Here is a 12,383-nt window from a genome sequence, read left to right as displayed (position 1 = left end):
TTTGGTGTAACAGTTTTTCAATCTGCGACTGAAGCTTGCGAGATAATGAGAATTAATTAGGGCCAGTATTGGAGCAACGTAATCGAGTTTTGGAAGGACTGTCGATCTGTGAATCTCCAGGAGGAAACTCTTAACGAGAGTTTGAGAAATGTTACCTACGCCGAGGTCAATCGAGGGTGAACCGTTTCATCTTAAGCAGATGTCGATGTGTGATGCGAAGTTGTTACGCTAATCCTTCGTTTCTGGAAACTTGCTGTGACTAATCGGGGAACGGGAGTTCCATCATGGGAAGAACCAGTGCCATATGCCTCGTAAATTTAATCAATATAACTGATAAGAAACATGATTGCCTACACCGAGTTCCAAGCTTGAAACTTTGCCGTGAAGAGTAAATTCACTACATTTTATAAAGAATTATTTTACTGAGGAAGTGAGCTTTATGCTTTATGCTGGATACGTATATAATGTACAAACTTTCTTGGATGACAATATAAAATTACTGTGTAATAATTACATTTGTTCTTCCAGGGATTCTTTTCTGCTCAAATTCAATATTCTTTTGTAGATAAACATATCGTTGTTAAAACTGAGCTTAATGTGCGTTGGCCGTTTTATAAAATCGGAATTGCAACTGAAAATCACCAATTTAATACAATATATAGAACAATCTAACTTTTTTCGAAAACATACAAAATTACCGAGCACTGAAAAATTCTCTTCTGCTCGAACATTTCCGTAAAAAAGAAAAAGAAACTAAATTTCAACCGGACATCCTAGAACAGGGAAGAACTAAAGATTCCGTAATTACAGACAAGACATTTAACACAGAAAAATCGCGCACAGCTTTAATCTACATCCCGAAAACCGTGTTCCAACATAGTTACAAAGATCCGTCGCGCCATTAAATCACATTTTATCGGAGCGGGCTGCAAACATTTTTCACTGTGCATAAACCATTGTTCATCGGAGCGTTCAGAAAGTCGTATAAATGAATTTCAATCGCAGACAGCGGCGTCGCCGGTCACCTAGCAACGGAACGTTGCCGAAAAACGCGCGCGACCCGGCCGCGAGCCTGTCGAAATATAAATCCGCGATGTCGACGGGTTTCGCGAAGGGAAATCGCGGCTGGTGCACAAAGACTGACGGGGCTCGCCTTCGCCGAGAGACCATGGTTGACTTTAATGTATTCGGTGTCTCGCATTAAGTAGGCAAACGAGCGATGCCGTGCCGCGAACGGCGACACCTTCGCGCAAACGAGGAGCCCGTCCGATAATTGAAGCACAAAGATCCCCCCGACACCTTGCTCCTCCTTTAATCAGAGGGAGCCTCAAAAGAATCCTGTTCTCGAGAGCGAGAGCGCGTTAAAACTCGCAAAAACCGATTCTTATTCCCGGGGAACGAAGGGGTGGGTATCACCCCCCTCCCCCAGATCCCGATTTGTAGGTGTGGTGGCAGGTTTCACGGCTCGGGCGCAAAACCGTTCTACCTTTGATGCCAGCCGATCTCGGGCGAGGATGATCGCGTAGAATTCGGTGGCTGACGAGTGACCACTCGTAGAATCGCGACGAGTGTCTACTCGAGGCAAAGGGAAACACTCCTTCCGCTTGGTTTGGTTGTTTCGTTGGCTGATCGGCAGCGGAACCGGTTGGGGGAAGGACCTGATGAGAAGAGGATGGGTGCAGGGACCGGAGGGTTACCGGGAGGGAGATAGGAGGGAGATCGAGGAACAGGGGAGAACAGGGTGGAAAACAATTAAGGGAAGACGAGGAGAGGTCCGCCTTGTATGATAATGCGCTGTAACCTCCGGTGGAGGCGGAGGAGGACGCGATACGATGAAGGAGGAGGTGGAGACGACGACGTAGGAGGTGGAGGAGAGCAAGGCTGCCGGAGGATGAGGCCGGATGAAGCCGCGGAATGGAGGGGCTAGCCGCGAGAACGGGGTTGGCGGAGGTCGTGGTTCTTACTTTGCATTCCTTTGTATGTCCTCCTGAGCCCTCCATCTACCTACCCTCCTACAACCCAGTCATCCTCCTTCCTCTTGAAGCTTGAACTAACGCCCGAGGTTTTAATGCACTTGTCTACTCCACATACCGTTCATAAAGACATATATGCCGTCTGTTGAACGAGTGGGCAGGAGGACTGATTCTTGGAAAGAGAAGCGAGACAGAGAGACAGAGAGAGAGAGAGAGACTCGCGGGCGCGGACGAGGAACACGGGCCGAAAGGGGGTGGGCAAAGAGGGGCGAGAAGGGGTTTGCCAGAGGAAAAGGGAGAAAAAGGGAGACGGACCACGCGCCTCCGCTTCGAAGAAGAGAGAGACGGTGCCCCGCAAAAGAAGAGCCCACGAGCCAGAGAAGGGGAGAGCATAACGATATGAAATGCATTTTAAATTCTAAGCATTCGCTCGCGTCATGGAAAGACCTCGGCTCTTTGCTCGCATAATCCTGCCGGTGATGTACAAAAGTCAAAAAAGAACGGCGGAGAGCCGGGGAAGAATTAAAGTGCACTGGTCGAATCAGACCTTTGCCAGAGGGGAGCCAGAGGAACGGGGGGCAAGGAACCTGGGGACGCCGCTGACGTCTCATCTGTCTTGAATCGATCAAGATGATTGTCTGACACGGTCTATCCGATCTAAGAAACCTATGTTTCTTACCGGTTCATAGTTTCTTAACCTTTTCTTGGTTCACCGCAAACTTTTTAAATTCTTTGTCGAATTGCTACTTTCTGGTGCACGTACAAGTGCAGTTGCGCGTTTCTGAACATTGAACGTATCTTTCTTAGAAAACTAGATCGTTCATCACAGTTTAATATACTGGGCTCGTACAGTAATCAGCTGGTTTTAATCCAACAAGTGTTATTGAAAAATATTACTGTACAAACTGTCATTGGAATATGAGTATTAACAGCTTACATTTATACTAACAACGAAAAGGAAACGCACCTTGATATTGTTATGAGCAGACTGCGGATTTTATGCATTTATGTCTATTGTGCACCGAGGATGGAAAGATGAAATGAGTGAACAAGAATTTATATATACTTTCCCGATAGATTATGTCTTCATCGTGCTTCGCACGTAATGCCAAAAACAACACGCAAGTCTAAGCATAAATGCGTGCCGGTACAAGGACGCGCTCCTGCGGGAGCGTAGCGAACTACTATTCGTCCCAACAATGTCAAAAATATGAAAGTGCAATTTAAAACAGAAAATTCAAAGAATTTAAAGCTATCAACATACCGTTTACAACTTAATAAAACTATTAAAGAAGACATTTGTATTTAGCTCCCGCTTCTTGCAATTGATACACGAAATTTCTACTTGACATAGTTTTGGTAAGCTTCTACTTCGTAATTTTAATTGTACATATTAACAATTCTACAACTAATAAAAGAAATATTTTTTATAATAATTTAGACAACCTTTACAACTATAATTGTAATAGAAATATATTTTCAAAATTGCTTCCTGCATTCAACATTTCGATGAATTACAAGTACGCTCATTAACAAAGAATTTTTCTTAAAATTTCAATTTGAATCTTCATGTTTTTCCTGTACTAATGTACAAACATTTGATCAATATTTTCCAGACAATAATCAAGGTACGTGTCCGTAGACAACAAACAATTCTACACAACGATTGATCTTCGACTTACCTTTTGTGTCCCGTTATTTGCGCACCGACCGACTGTCAGCTATGGCGTCATTCGTTAATCTACAAAACAGAGGAAACCGTTTAGAAGAACACGCCTAGTCTTTCTGGTATAGTTTCGCAAACAGCATGCTCTATTCTCGCGGTGCGATTCAAAATCCGCGGAACGTTAACCAACACGCTACCAACAAAGTCAAGAGCGTCCGCACCGGTGTTCATAATAATTCCGATTTTCTCGTCGGCGCATAAATCAAATTTAACCGGTCGTGCACGGTAATTTTAATCAATTTCAAGTAATTTCTATCAAATCGAGCCACTTTCGTCACCGGTCATTGTGCTGTCTGTACATTGCACACGCAGTACCGCGTATCCTTCACCGGATTCTGCAAATATTTGCGTAACATTATAACAAACGGCCGGTCGATCGGCGCACAATGATCCGATAAAATCGAGCCGATCGCCTCGGTACGACTAATTAAAACACGATTTAAAATTTTCGGATCTTCAACTTTTAGATCAGCCGTTCGACGAGATCGCATCTGATTCGCAAATACGGATTATTTCCAATGATCTCTCAAATTTCTTACAATCTTTAGGCCACTTTGAAACTACTCAAACCTTGAAGAAAATAATGTTCCTCTTGCACCTTATTTGTGCAAGACATGCTCGTGACGATCATCGATTGAAACGCGATTTAAAAATTTTCTTCGATCAACTATTACAGCGAGATCGCGTCTGACTGTCGCGACACTTAAACCGGAAGCAGAAGGAGCAGAACGAGTAGTTTTTTTCCTCTCGTTTCTTTTAAAGAGACCGTCTCACGTGCGTTGGCGACACAATGGCGAAGCAAGGTGGGGTCGGACTCTGTACGAGCTCGGTAGGTGCACGTCGATTCAGAAAAGAGAGAGGAACAGAGAGAAATCCTTTTCATTCGAGGAAAAGAAAGCGGGCGCGAGATTCGCGCTTCATTCATGGCCAAGTCTATGGAGCGAAAAGAGAGACTTATCCTTCGAAAAATGTAATTAGCATGTCTTCGCACAACGGGCCAGACAATCGTGTCCTTTAATTAGTATACGTCTACGTGCGGCACCGCGTCGGCTGCGTTCCTTTCCGCCACTACCTACCCCCGATCCTCCTGTGTCTCTTATACACCCCCGCGTGTAGACAACAAACACATCCACGCACTAGAACCCGCGCCAACCCCGATAGCGAAATCCACCAACGAACCGTCCACGCATGTGTGTGTTGACGGATCGCACGTTACCGCACACCGCACGAGTGTCAATACGTGCATACTCACGCACGTCATGCGTGCGGACGCGTCGCGCTTATTGTTAGCTGTGATACGGAAACGATCTTTACTGCCCTGTCAGAAGACTTCAAAGTGAAGCATTTTTAATAAATTGACTCGTGAGCAAACTGCGGATTTTATGCAGTTATGACAAAACTGAGTAGCCGTAATTTGAAACAGTAGAAAGACTAAAAGATTTTAAACGTACTATTCAAATTGTTAAAGAAATTCCTAAGTAGACAATTGTTACAGGCTGTATTTATAAGCAAACTGAACTAGAAAATTTTGTATGTCTCGATAAAAGTATAGTAAAGATCTCTGTAAAATTTCAAATTAAATAGTTGTGCCCTTCTATTTGAGAAAATCAATATTTATCACCAAAAAGAGTTTCCTCCCTTAGCTTAGAACAATCTGCGAACGTATATGTGTTTTACCAATATTTTTAGTAATGATCTTGAAAGTATAAACTATTATAAATAATTGTATGAAATTGTTTGAAGTAAGAGAAACGATGTTTTTTTGACATTTTCTATCTAGTCTGATCTTCTAATATTTCGACTCTCTTTTGAAGAGAATAACTTTTTAAAAGTTGGATGACTCTTTTCTTGGTAAAAAGTTTGCGTAGATAGATTGGAAATAGCATGTAATTTGTATTCGATTTGATCGCAACACCTGTTTTATTGCGCTACGCAGAGTAAAATATTTTATAAATGCATTCTGTTCTGAAGTCCAGCTGTAACAAACGATGCTAGAACAGTTTGTATCAATAAATATGGAATGCTTCCACGAATGCTAAATTAAACTATTTTTATTGGTCAGTGACAACTGTGACACCTCCTCTTCCACCGGTATGTGATTTTTTATGCTGCTTTTAATTTAATTGCGTATCTATTTCGGTATGACGGAACAAGACTTTATTCTATCAAGCTGTCAAAAATTAATAAAAAGAACATGTGGCCTGAACATTTAGATAGTTGCAAATCCGTAATCCGTATTTATAAAAATAGATTTCAACGCTTTGTTTATAGACTGCAAATATTCCTGAAACTTATGTGTAATTCTAACGAAGAGCAAGAAAAATATCAATAAATCAGTAACTGAATTTTTGTAAGATTATCTTAAAACATGTTCATAATATAAAAGACCAGACGCGGTATGATTAAGATTCGGTATGTTTGAATCCACGTGCTGATGAGCAGCGGTGTGACTGAGTTCCGAATCGTTTCGAGGCAGGTGTGGAAGAGCGACAGTGTGACCAAATGGCGCGGTTATGCGATTGAGGTGTGACGTGTATGAATCGATGTGTGCAGCCATGCCGTGTGTGGTTTTTGGAAGGAAGGAATGGTATTTAAGAAAACCTCGCGGATCCCCCATTATGGCATTCTTGAGTGAACCGTGGTTAGCGTGGCTTTAATTTGGAAAAAAATGTGGTTTAAGAATGAATATTATGTTCCTCAACGCGAACCGAGAATTCAAACCCACAGCACTTTACTAATTCTCAACAGTGATTTCAGAGCCATTTCTAGAAAAACATTCAACTGTATTAATATTGAGAAGGAGCTATACATTTAATTTTAGAAAATCAATTATACGTCAGCGAAGCTATAAGCCATCATCAGCCAAGTGGACCAGCAGCATCTCGTCTAATAATAAGTCCAATAATTCCGCAGGTATCCAAAATTAATTTTACCCAAGATAATAAACCATCGGCCAGCCCATAAACGCGGTGAACCTCGCACCTCGCGTCAAACGTAGCCCAATAACGCGCCTTCTTACGCTAACGCGTTCTAATTAAAACGCAAGGCTTGACGTAGATATGTTTATAAGTCGACCGCGTTACTTGATCGTTCTTCTTTTTTCGTTAGGTCGAAGGTCGTTCGCGTTCACACGTGTTCCCACGCCTCGAAGACTGCAGTTTAGTGTCAGAGACAGAGGCGAACCGCTAGAGACGCGTGACGCGTGACTATGACGCATTAACGCGACACGTCGATTCGCAATTACCGTGCGAAAATCCGTTCGCATCCTCGAGACAATTGCAAGGGGTGATGAAGGACACCAATTGCCGTTGAGCCAGAGGCAGAAAGCTGCGCGACTTCCGGGACGGTAATATCTGGCGTTAGATCGTATGCGGCGGGCGCAATCGCGCGTGATAAACAGCATCGTTATCAAAGGAAAACATAGAAGCCTCTTCAAAGACAATTAGAGAGCGAACACGGCCCGAGAGGTTAGCAAAAAAAAAAAAATTATTCGATCACCGCTCTCGCGATCTCATCTTCCGCATTTTTCGAGCATCCTCTCATTCTTTTTTTCGTTCATGCCATCCAACCGCATTTTCGAATCATTTTTCGACCAAATCAGCCAATTTAATCTATCCACTTCCAATAACCTGCCATTTTCTTCTTAATTCAACCAAGAATTCTTTCAATATTTTATGTCACAGAAGATAGATGACAAAATGGTACATCAATTTTATCTGCTTCGATTTACGTCTTTGGACTGAATCAGTCAATTTAATTTAATCCATCGACTTTCAATAATTTCTCATTTTCTCCCAGACTCAACCAATAATTTTTCCTCTTGATTGTGTTCGCATTGGCGACAAAATGATTGTTACCGTCAGAGTTCTGTCTGCCCTGGTTTATGTCTCTGAATTAATAAATCCGAAGAGTTACAAAGAATTCTACAAAGTTCAGAATCATTGAATACAAAGAATTCTTGAAGTTTTAATGCGTGCAGAAAAATTGTCTGGAAGAAATTATAATTAGGCGGTGTTTGAAAATTGAAATTTCACCTTTGACCATTCGTAAAATCATTAATGACCGAAGCGATCGTCGATTAAACATTGAACTCGTCTGTCCGTATTTTTTTTTATCGGAATTACCTCACGATTCCTCGCGTTCTAAAGGCATCGGTTAAAGAATTGATGCAACACTACGATGTAATTAACCAGTTGCCAAACATAATTTTATTGCTGATAATTTAAAATTCTACTTTTATCTCAATTTTTCGCGGCGTAATGCGATCAACTTTTTTCTCCGACGCGTCAATAGTTTAGCGAGCGTATTTTTGCGGCATCTATTAAAAGATTTCGAACGCTAATATTGTGGACCATCGATTGACTATATCCTGTGGATGTCTTTATCGGTTCGTTCGTGAAATTCCCGATAGAATTCCTTTAGACATCTGAAATTTAGCGTATGGCAATCAGTTTGCAATAATAACAACGTTAAAGTTAGAATCTGCACAAATTCAAATAGACCGGTTATTACGAAAAGAACTGAAAAAATTACTCTTGGGGAAACGATAACAATTAATTTATTGGAAATTTTTATTTTCAAGTCTTAATTTATATACGATAGTAATATTGGACGTTTATGCCATTTATACCATTTATGTCATTCGAAACAGCAATTTTGAATGGACTATTTTGATGTATAGGACACTTATAAAGTTACTCTAATAATTATCAATCGTTTAATAAATTCCATTCGATCCTTATTTTACTATTTCTAAATTAGATTCGAAAATCAAAAATTTAGAGTGTTTCCTTGCATGCAGCAGACGCCGAAGGGTTAAGGGAGGAACGATCTCTCGCGAATTACAATGATACCATGCGAAATAGAATTTAATTATGGGCCATGGGGTGTCATTTTTGGCAGAAGAATGCAGATGACCGGGGAATGACTACGCAGCCGGACTCAAAATCGCCGGATCTGGGTCAATGCCGCGATTTAACGGGACCCGAGCCTTTCGGGGATTGAACGAATATTGAAATTACGGGAACGCAACGAACTTTTGCATAATGAGTTCGCGGGTGGCGGAGGTGGACGCGATCGCTCGTGTGCACGTTTTCGCACACACGCGCGCGCGCGCGCGACGGCCGCATGAATATTTTCATTTGATTGCGTTAATTAAACTGGTTGCCAGCCGATGACCTTTGAAGTTCACCGGCCGCGACATGTGTACACCAATTACCGATATTATTAATTGCAAAGAGTCCCGCCGCGTTCGATCGCGGCTCCCCGTTTCGACGGTTTTTCGCAATCCGCGGAAGGATAATTGAAGAAGCAAGCGAGAATATCCACCTGCAGGCGAAAAAACCGAAGCTCCATCCGACGGCCCCGGGACGAACAATCTAATTTGTTTACTAGAAACTTTTTCTGTCGTTCGAATTTGCTTGCGACCGAAGGATTGGCTTTTTGATCGATTATATTTCTGCGCGCGTCAGGTCGCGCGAGAGGTATCGACTTGACTTCTCGAATTGCATGTGCAGAAATAAACGGCGCCTAGCAGAGACGTCTGCAAATTGTTGTTAAAACGATTTTTTTCCGAAACCGACTGCGACATGTACTATTTGTAATTTTCAACTATTTTTTAAACACGCTTTATTACATCCTTTAAAATAATTTGTTAATTTCAATGAATACTTTTCGGACGATATTTGTTGAATCATTTCAGTAAAAATTTCAAATAATTATAAAACGTGATCAATTCTTTGATTAGAGATACGTTTATATTGTAGGGCAAAGACTCTTCTATTTGATCAATCATTTTTGTATGTGAAATCCAACAGAAAGTAAAGAATATATAGCTAAATAATTATTGAGGATATCGTTAGCCGTATGATATTAGTATTAATTGAAAAAAACGTTATATCTATTTTTTATCGGCAAGCTAATGTTCTGTAAAGAACCGAGCACGGTTATCAGCGCCATCTACTGGGCTTTCCATCATTCCATTGTACATTCTGCTATCTCTGGAAAAACTACTATTCCTCTCGTTTTAACCATCCTGGTGAAACTATATTCAATGTTATTACTTGAATTCCACTATTATTACAAATTTACTAGAATACAAATTCAATATTCTTATTGCATACAATTCTAGAAAAGTCTCGTAAAGAAAATCAATATACCTTTCCTGCTTAACACTAGAAGATAGTACTAAAATTTACTAATTTGTATTGCCCTTTAAAAATAATTTTGAGCGCCACGAATTAATTTGTACACCTAATAGTTACACAAGTTCGAACGGTAGGAAAACGATAGAAGTTCAACAATTTGGTTTATATATAAGATCTCTTTTAAAAAAATGTGGACTTACTTTAAATGTTCTTAATTTCCAAAAAGATAGAAAAAGAAGTATACAAAACGCCTGCTGCCACTCGTATCGATTTGCTAGCCGGTTAGGTTTTCAAAGAAGTTGTAGTTTCCGCGTTATTCTTTATTTCGCGAGAATGATTGAGCAAAATGAGATGCGCGACTGCTGATGGAATAAGCAGCGACGATCGCGTGTTGCTAGCAGGGTTCCCGTGGCCGTAGCCGTGAAAATGAAATCGAGACAATAAAAGTGTTGGAGTGCAAAGGGCAGCTCCCCTTGTTTTTGAAAGATTTGAGGCTATGCGGTAAACTTTTACGACCCTCCGCGAAGGAGGCAGCGCGCCGCTCCTAAGCTCGTTGAAACAAATGTAGCCGAATGCCGGCCTATTTGCATACTCATTGTGCCGTAAGAGCTTCGCCCTAACGTCGCTGGTTGGCTGGTCGCATGGAGAAACAGGAAACGATGGTGTGGGTGCACCGAAAGCAACGACGAAAATTGGGTGTAAGCTGCGAACCGGCGAGAAAATCCCGCGACGAAAGAATTTATCATCGAAATCGCGCGTTTCCAACTGTTCCCTCTTCCTCGGCAACGCGAAAACCGCATCCCAAAAGCCATCGAAAATTATTTTACGCCCAGCAAAATATCAGGTTTCTGACATTATTTCGAAGAAAAATTATTTTATTGTCCACGTGGAACCGAAAAAAGGCAACCAAACCATAGAAATTCTTACACAATTTTTGCGCATTGATGTTACGTGATCGGTTTCGCTGTTTCCCCTGATTGATGAAAAATTGAAAGGATTCAACGCGACGGGTATATTGTTTCCCTTTTTTATGATTTGGCACGATACCCCGAAACATTTTGCGTGCCTCGGTTCGTCCTTCAATCTCCGCGAGCAAAAAACCGCCCGGAACTTGGAATTATAAAAGAATGCTCGAAAGAAACGCTAAATAGTTTTCGTCAGCGGTGTCGACGACGAAACATACTATTTCAGCCGATAATTTATGAATTCTAATTCGTACCGCGACTGATTAACGTCTCTACCGCCAGCATTCGTACGCTATTCGAACTTCTATTTCGAAAAAAAAAAATGTTTTACTTACCGCACAGACGAACACAAAGAATAATGACGAAATAATTGTAGATGCGCGCGGATGTGCTATTAGAACAATAAACAGAGAAAAATGTATCGCATGAAGCTTTAGAAAGCCTTTCATGTAAATTGCTACATTCTGTGTGTTCGCCAATTGTTCAATCTGTTGGTGACATTTTCAGGAGACAGTCTCTAGAATGAAATCGCATGTGTTTTAAAATTTTTAAATGTGCTTTTTTATCGACTGGGAAGTATTTTCGTGGATTGTTGGTTGAATTGACAGAAAACAGAGGAATAAAAGCCTGTCGTCTTCCTCGAGTCTGGCTGATTCGTATGCCACCTAGCTCGCGACTTCTTTATGTCCCAGGAGATTAGGCTCGACGATCATGCCCCGGCGAAACTTTCGGCTAGCGTCGCGCAGTGTTTACCACGACGATGACGAGGATACGTTAAGATACGTCACGATACTCCAAAACTTAGGAAATCCTGACAACGGCCGCCATTTGGGAATGCTTAGCAGTCGTTGTTCCCAAACACTTGCCAAGATATAACCCGAAATAGCAATTTTGAAAGCTTGCGGCGTGCCGATGCAGCGCGCCGCGTTTGGAAGCTCGCCTAATCGTTCGATCCTCGCTGTTCGTGACATCGAACACATAATTTTAATACTAAAAATCGGAAAACCAGGTTCTCCAACGAAATTACCTGTCGTCGTTCTCTGACTCGAAAACTCTGTTGGTGTTGATTCAAAAGAAACTACACTAAACTTAAAAAATTGCTGTTAAAAAACTCGATATTTAAACGTGCAAGTTAAATATTCACTTGCAGTGCTGTTGAATAAATAGTAGCTATATTTTTTGAAAAGGACGAACAGCAATATTTTATTGCGTTTTCAATAATACATTTAATTTACAGAAACCATGTTATTTAAAAAAAAAATACTTGAAGCAGCCGTGCGAACTATATTCACGGTTAGTTTTACCCTAAACTCATTTTAAATTAAACTGAAACTTCGAATAGAGTATGAATTAGTAAACTGCGGATTATATGCATTTACAGCAAAAATGGGTAAACGAGAAACAACATTCTGAGAACGGATGAATTGAAGAGTACTATGATCTTATTTTCAACTTATTAAAAAGATTGAGAAAAGAGGTACATATTTGTCTAATTTCTATTTCTACCATCCACTTGGAACATTTTTATCTCCTAACAGATTATGCGTGCATTTGTCAATAACAACGATTTTGA

At 41.0% G+C, this 12,383-nt stretch overlaps 1 long non-coding RNA gene across 1 annotated transcript in view; it reads right to left on the bottom strand.

The window, feature by feature from the left end:
- The window catches only part of LOC143354931 (uncharacterized), a 123,702-nt gene that overhangs the window by 98,762 nt on the left and 12,557 nt on the right, over positions 1–12,383 (bottom strand). Inside the window, exon 2 of the long non-coding RNA XR_013082420.1 lies at positions 3,656–3,714. This is a non-coding gene — a long non-coding RNA (uncharacterized LOC143354931). The remainder of the gene's footprint in view (positions 1–3,655; positions 3,715–12,383) is intronic.

This window comes from Halictus rubicundus, chromosome 6, assembly GCF_050948215.1.
Source record: "Halictus rubicundus isolate RS-2024b chromosome 6, iyHalRubi1_principal, whole genome shotgun sequence".
NCBI classification, from domain to species: domain Eukaryota; kingdom Metazoa; phylum Arthropoda; class Insecta; order Hymenoptera; family Halictidae; genus Halictus; species Halictus rubicundus.
Note: the sequence above shows the minus strand (reverse complement) of the source record. Positions and strands in the feature narration are given on the sequence as shown.